We start from the raw sequence: 6,820 nt of genomic DNA, 5'->3' as shown, positions 1-6,820 counted from the left end.
CATCTCAAAGTCAAAGATCGTCTCAACAATTTTCTGGTGGTTATGGTTTTGTCAGTGGTACTAATGCTAATTCTCAGAATAATACTCAAAGGCCAACAAGGGGAATTGTGTCTCAGGCTTATCTACCTCAGTTTCATCAACAAAATAATGCAAATTCTTAGAATAATAGGAGCTATCAGAATTATGGAGGTAACAATGGAAGGTTTAACAACAGGCCAAGGTATAATGGGAACAATAATGGCAGGTTTTCAGGGAATTCAAATTTCTTTGTGGGAAGCCCAAGTCATAATGGAAGCTCTAATTTTGGATCTAAAGGTGGTTCAACGTGGCAGAATTGGAATGGCAATACTAGTTCCAGACCAACATTGATTCCTGAATGTCAGATTTGTAATAAACGAGGCCATACTGCTCCTAATTGTTAATCAAGGTATGATGCAAGTTCCAGTTCAACTCCTCCAGTTATGGAATGTCAAATTTGTGGAAAGAAAGGGCATACTGCTCTCAACTGCTACCACAGGGGCAATTATGCATATCAAGGTGCTCAACCATCTCATTCTTTGACTGCACTTACTGCACAAGCTCAGCAGAATTTTGTTTCTTCATCACAGCCTAATTGGGTGTTAGATACATGAGCCACCCACCGTATGACTGCTGACCTTGATAATTTGACACTTGTGACACCTTTTGAGGGCAATGACAAGATTACAGTAGGCAATGGAGAATGACTTCCCGTTGCTAACTTTGGTTTGGGTTCTCTTTTAACCTCTTCTAAACCTTTAACTCTTCAAATGGTTTTGCATGTTCCACAGTTAGCAGCTAGCTTATTATCAGTTTATAGACTATGCAAGGATAATCATTGTTATGTTATACTTGATGAATTTGGTTTTTGGGTGCAGGACAAGGCAACCAAGAAAATCCTAATGAGAGGAAGGAGTAGTAGTAGTGGCTTGTATTACATTCCTCAGCAACATTTCTACAAATATTCTCAGCTAATGAATAATACACCTCAAGCTTTGTTGGGGCAACTTGTCAAGACATCTATCTGGCATCATAGACTTGGGCATCCTACCAATGAGGTTCAACTCAAAATGCTTAAAGACTCTCAGATTTATGTTTCTTTAGATAAAAGTCCACAGTTGTGTTCAGCTTGTATTAGGGGTAAGATGTCTAGACAACCATTTCCTTCTAAGTGTAATAAGTCTAGTATTCCTTTTGAAAAGGTGCATACTGATGTATGGGGACCTTCACCTACTATTTCTTTGGAAGGTTACTGATATTATGTAATTTTTGTTGATGAATGCACAAGGTTTACTTGGATATTCCCACTTGTTAATAAGTCTGATGTGTATACTGTATTTGTGAAATTTCATGCCTTTGTTATGAATCATTTCAAAACACATATTAAGACTTTACAATCTGATGGAGGAGGAGAGTACCTGAGTAAAGTGTTTAAGAATTTCTTGGATACCAATGGTATTTTACATCTTGTTTCTTGTCTATGTACCCCTCAGCAGAATGGTCTTGCAAAGAGGAAAAATAGACATATTGTTGAAACTACTGTGACATTACTCAGTGCTGCTTATTTACCTCAACAGTTCTGGTTTCATGCGTGTAGTCATGCAGTATTCTTGATAAATAGAATGCCAAGTCAGAATTTAGCAATGATATCACCCTATATGAAGTTGTTTGGTCAATCACCTTCTTTAGGGTTATTAAAGGTCTTTGGTTCTGCAGTTTTTCCTTATTTGAGACCTTATAATGTAAATAAGCTACAAGCAAGAAGTGATGAATGTGTATTTTTGGGATATTCAGTAGGTTACAAAGGAGTATTGTGTTTTAATATACCTACAAAGAGGTTATTGTTGTCAAGGCATGTCATTCATGATGAAAGTGTTTTTCCTTTTAAGACATCACAGTCCATAAATGTTACTTCTTCTGTGCCTACTTCATCAACCCAAAGAGAGTTACCTAGAGTAGTTTCTGTTGTGTTGCCAAATGGATCTGAGCAACATGGGATGAATAATGTGGTCAATGCTTAACACATGGATCTGCATTCTGTTTCTTCTCAATCTTCTGGTACACTATCAGGTTCAGAATTGTTACCATTACAAGCTACTACTACTCTCCATCAAACTTATTCTTCTCCAAGGTTGCCTGTCCATAACCCTTCCCAAATTCAGGTAACTTCCAACTCTGAAGACCTATCTCCCAATGTTTGTTCTACATATGATAATATGGTTGTTACATCATCTGTTTCTCTTGATGATGTGGCTGGTACATCTTCTGTTTCTCTTCATGATGTAAATGATCATGTGATTCATAATGATGTAATTAATGTGCCTTCTGAGCATAATATGATTACAAGATTAAAAAGTGGAGTTATACAAAGGAAGGATTATTCTGGTTATTGTGCTTCTGTATCTATGAATCCAGGTTCTTCTTCTTCATCATATGGTGATGATATTGTCTTTAGTGGTTTTACTGCTATACTGGATATTCATGAGTCTTCAGAACCAACTCATTACAAGCAAGCTGTTACTTCTGAGAATTGGAGAAATGCAATGAAGGAAGAATTTGAAGCTTTGCAAAAGCAAGGTACTTGGGAATTAGTACCAGTTCCACAAAATAGAAATGTCATAGGCAGCAAGTGGGTGTATAAGCTCAAGAAGGATCAAGATGGAAAGGTGTCCAGATACAAGGCAAGGCGTGTAGCTCAAGGTTTTAGCCAAGAACATGGTTTGGACTATGAAGAAACGTTTAGTCCAGTGGTCAGACACACAACAGTAAGGCTAGTCTTGTCACTTGCAGCAATGAACAAATGGGATTTAAGGCAATTAGATGTGAAGAACGCATTTCTTCATGGAGAACTACAAGAAGATGTGTTTATGAAACAACCTCAAGGTTTCCAAGATTCTCTACATCCTACTCATGTCTGCAAGTTACTTAAGTCTCTATATGGACTTAAACAGGCTCCCAGATCCTGGAATGCCAAGTTTACAAGCTATCTACCTACTTTGGAGTTTCAATCTTCTCATTCTGATCCTAGTTTGTTTGTGAAGATTAGTGGTTCTGATGTAGTGATCTTGCTATTGTATGTTGATGATATTATCATCACAGGGTCTTTTTCCAAGTTAATACAGCAAGTAATTGATGATTTAGCCAATGTATTTGATATGAAAGATATGGGGAAGTTAACCTATTTTTTGGGTTTGCAAATAACCTACAGAGACAATGGCGACATCTTCATTAATTAGTCGAAATACGTTACTGATCTTCTAAATAAGGCTGGAATGATGCATTGCAGACCCTGTTCAACTCCGAGCAAGCCCCACACTCAGTTATTGAAGGATGAAGGGAAACCAATGGCTGATCCAACAGTTTACAGAAGTTTGGTTGGTGCATTACAATATCTGACCTTCACTAGGCCTGATATTGCCTATGCAGTCAATTATGCATGTCAGTTTATGACAACTCCAACTGAAGAACATTTTTGTTTAATTAAAAGAATTCTTCGATATCTTAAAGGTACGTTGCAGTATGGATTGACATATTCTGCTCAGGGACAAATGGAATTACTTGCTTATAGTGATACAGACTGGGCTGCTGATATAAACACCATAAGGTCTACCACAGGATATATTGTATTTATCGGTTCAATTCCTGTATCATGGCAGTCCAAGAAACAAGGAAGTGTGTCTCGCAGCTCTATTAAGGCAGAGTATAAAGCATTAGCTAATGCTGCTGCAAATGTAGCTTGGATTAGATTAGTTCTCAAAGACCTTCATATTTTTCTTCCATATGCATCGTTGTTACATTGTGATAATCTTTCCACGTTAGCCTTGTGTTCTAATCCAGTTTTTCATACTCGGATTAAACACTTGGATACTGATTTTCATTTTGTTCGTGAAAGAGTTCAAAAGGGAGATCTAGGGGTTCAATATATTCCTACAGAAGCTCAGGTTGCAGATGTCTTAACCAAAGGTTTGCACAGTCCTTTATTTGTTCATCATTGTACCAATCTCAGACTGGGATATCCCAGTTGAGATTGAGGGGGAGTATTAACCAAGGATATATGTGCATGGGTATTTTAGTCATATTGTGTATAGTTTAGCTAGGTGGTTAAGGTGATTAGCTGTCTTCGTTAATAAGTTTTGACAGCTGTAAGTTTGTTTTCAGCTTTTATAAATAGGTATATATATCACTGTAAAGGTAAACAATTACTCATTCAGTTAATACAACAACTTCTTTCTCAAAATATAATTCTCTCTCTACCCTGATATTCATTGTTCTTTGTTCTCATGTTTTCTTGCTTTTCAATGGAGATTTTATGGCTTAATCTGCCATGATTATGATTTTTCAAGTGTAACTAATTTTAAGGGTAATTGTGTTGAAGAATTTTTTTTTTAGATGAAAGGAATTTAAACTTGAAGAAATGTTAGTGTAATTTCTTAAACATAAGGGGTCTTATAAAAACTTGTTAAAGACTAACCATGAGCTGAGATTTCCTTCAAACTAAAAAATGGAGGTTTTGGGTTCGAAACTCAGTGCTAGTGTGGAAGCTAGATTTGTGATCAGGAAAGGCTGAAATGCCTTTGTGAATTTGCCCGGCACCTAAAAGAGGTGGATAACAATGGCTGGCCACTATATGTCCTTATTTTTAAAAAAGAAAAAAAAACTCGTTAAAGGCTGTTAGTCTAATGTCCCATCTATCTCCGTTTCCACTCTCGATCAGCTTAACTCATTGTGTCCGCGTGGAGCAGTTCTGGTGGCTGCCGCGCATTCCACGGATATCCCTTTCAGTTTTCTTATCCTTCATATCTTCTAACCCAAACCAAAGCCATATCTATTCTCTCCACCACCTTTCCATTTTTCTTCTGAAACTTTCGCTACCCAATCCCCTTCATTTCTCTCTCTCTTTCTCTCTCTTTATCATTTTGGGTCTGGATTCTGTAGCTTTGTGGGAAAGATTTTCCCCATGAAGCAGAAGCACCATGAATCCACAAAGATCCCGATCTCTACCACCCCAAATTCCAATTCTTCATTGATCCCTAATTCCAACAATTTTCTTTCCTAATCGTTCCAGTCTCTGTTTTGACGTGTGTTTTTCACTCGCAATGACCCGGGACCCTCTGTTTCAATCGCCAATGTTAACTCGACCGCCGCCTCGGGAGAAGCAACGAGTCAGAGAAGTCGCCGGCGGCACAGCAGCCAAGTGGATAATTGACAGTGTATAAGGTCCCGAAAGGGCTGTGCATAAAGGCCTGAGCCCATACGAAGAAGCGGTGGTGCGCGGTTCAGAAGAGCAAACGACTCGCGGTCGGTGGCGACGATGTCGACGAAAAAAGAGCAAACAGCTGTACCGACAACGACGGAGAGAAGAAGAGCGATGCCGAAACGGAGGCCACTGATTTGTTGGAGAAGGAGATGTCGGATGCCGAAACGGAGGCCACTGATTTGTTGGAGAAGGAGATGTCGGACTGATTTCACGGTGCAGCATTTTGGAGGAGTGCTTCCTGGAGAGAATCGTGATGAATGTCGTATTTTGGAATATCATGTCATTTTCATCCGCTAACGATTATGTGGCATTGTGCGAATTCAGAATTGGTTATACATAGAGAAATTGGAGACGTCGTTTTTGTTAACAGATGTTATTCCGCCAGCGAGATTTGATTGGATGGTTGTGACACGTGGCTGAATATTCGGAATACTAAGTGGTAGTGAAGAATGTAATATTTTTGGAATGATTGAAAAATGAAGAATATAAAGCCGGCATGAAGGCCAAAAGAGAATTTTTACCACCCGATGACTTGAAGATCAAAATTTTCACTTCATTTTTTTTAACAAATGATATTGAATGGAGTAGTAAGCTAAATCTTATCATGTGTTAGAAATATCAAATTCATTTTTTGCGAGAATTGAACCAAAGATCTCTCACTTCTTATCTGAGTGTTTAATGGATTTGTTGACAAAAACTGACATGTTTGCTTTTAAACTTGTTGACACACCAATATAGATGAATCACAAGTTGTGTGAGCATGAAGATCAAATACCAACCAATAAGGAACAATATCAGCGACTTTTTGAGAGGTTAATATTTTTAGCTCACACCTAGCCAAATAGTCGTATGCAGTGAGTGTGGTGAAGGAAATTTTGTATAACTAAGTTTACTTGAGCAACATACATATAACATTTAAGAATTAAATGGCGAAAGTTAAAGCATATGCACTCAAAAATAAAATTTTACCCATTAAATTCAAAGTTGTGAACCAAGGCTCAATTCAAATTCAAAGAGAAAGAGTTGAGACTTCTTTATACATTTAAAGTTCTTCTTTGCATAAGCAAGGCTAATCACTTATTAGAGGGTCTTCACTCCTCTTCTTGAGTTGAACTTCATAGCGTTAATCTTTATCATGTTGCCTCCTTGGATTCTTGGATTTGGATGCTTGAATGGATTCTCCAAAAGCCACAAGGTTGGAGGCCTCTAAGTTTCAACACCAAGGATGATTGAGAAAGAAGATGAGTTATATAGGAGGAAGATGCTAGTATCCTCCTGATAGGAGCATATTTATGCGACTTAAATGGCTTGTTCTCGTACATTTACGTTATGTTTCTTTAGTTATTTTAGTACTTTAAGCTATTTTCGTGTGTTTGTAGGTCCAAAGGGCTAAAGGAGCAAAAAGATGCATTTTGGAGACTTTTGGAGCACTTTTGGGCTAAGGACGGATAGCTTATGCTTGAAGCCAAAGTGTTGGACGAAATTGAAGACCTAATTGAAGACCAAAGTGTTGGAACCTTGTTCCCTTTAGTTTTAGGACATTTA

The 6,820-nt window shown here is 37.9% G+C and overlaps 1 pseudogene; it reads left to right on the top strand.

Moving 5' to 3' along the window:
• The first annotated feature begins 4,816 nt into the window (after nucleotides 1-4,816).
• Nucleotides 4,817-5,649, top strand: LOC148692951 (uncharacterized; annotated as a pseudogene).
• Nucleotides 5,650-6,820: the final 1,171 nt, after the last annotated feature.

This window comes from Pyrus communis, chromosome 11 (genome assembly GCF_041283825.1).
Source record: "Pyrus communis isolate YQ-2024b chromosome 11, ASM4128382v1, whole genome shotgun sequence".
Lineage (NCBI taxonomy): Eukaryota > Viridiplantae > Streptophyta > Magnoliopsida > Rosales > Rosaceae > Pyrus > Pyrus communis.
This window is presented reverse-complemented; position numbering and strand designations above follow the sequence as displayed.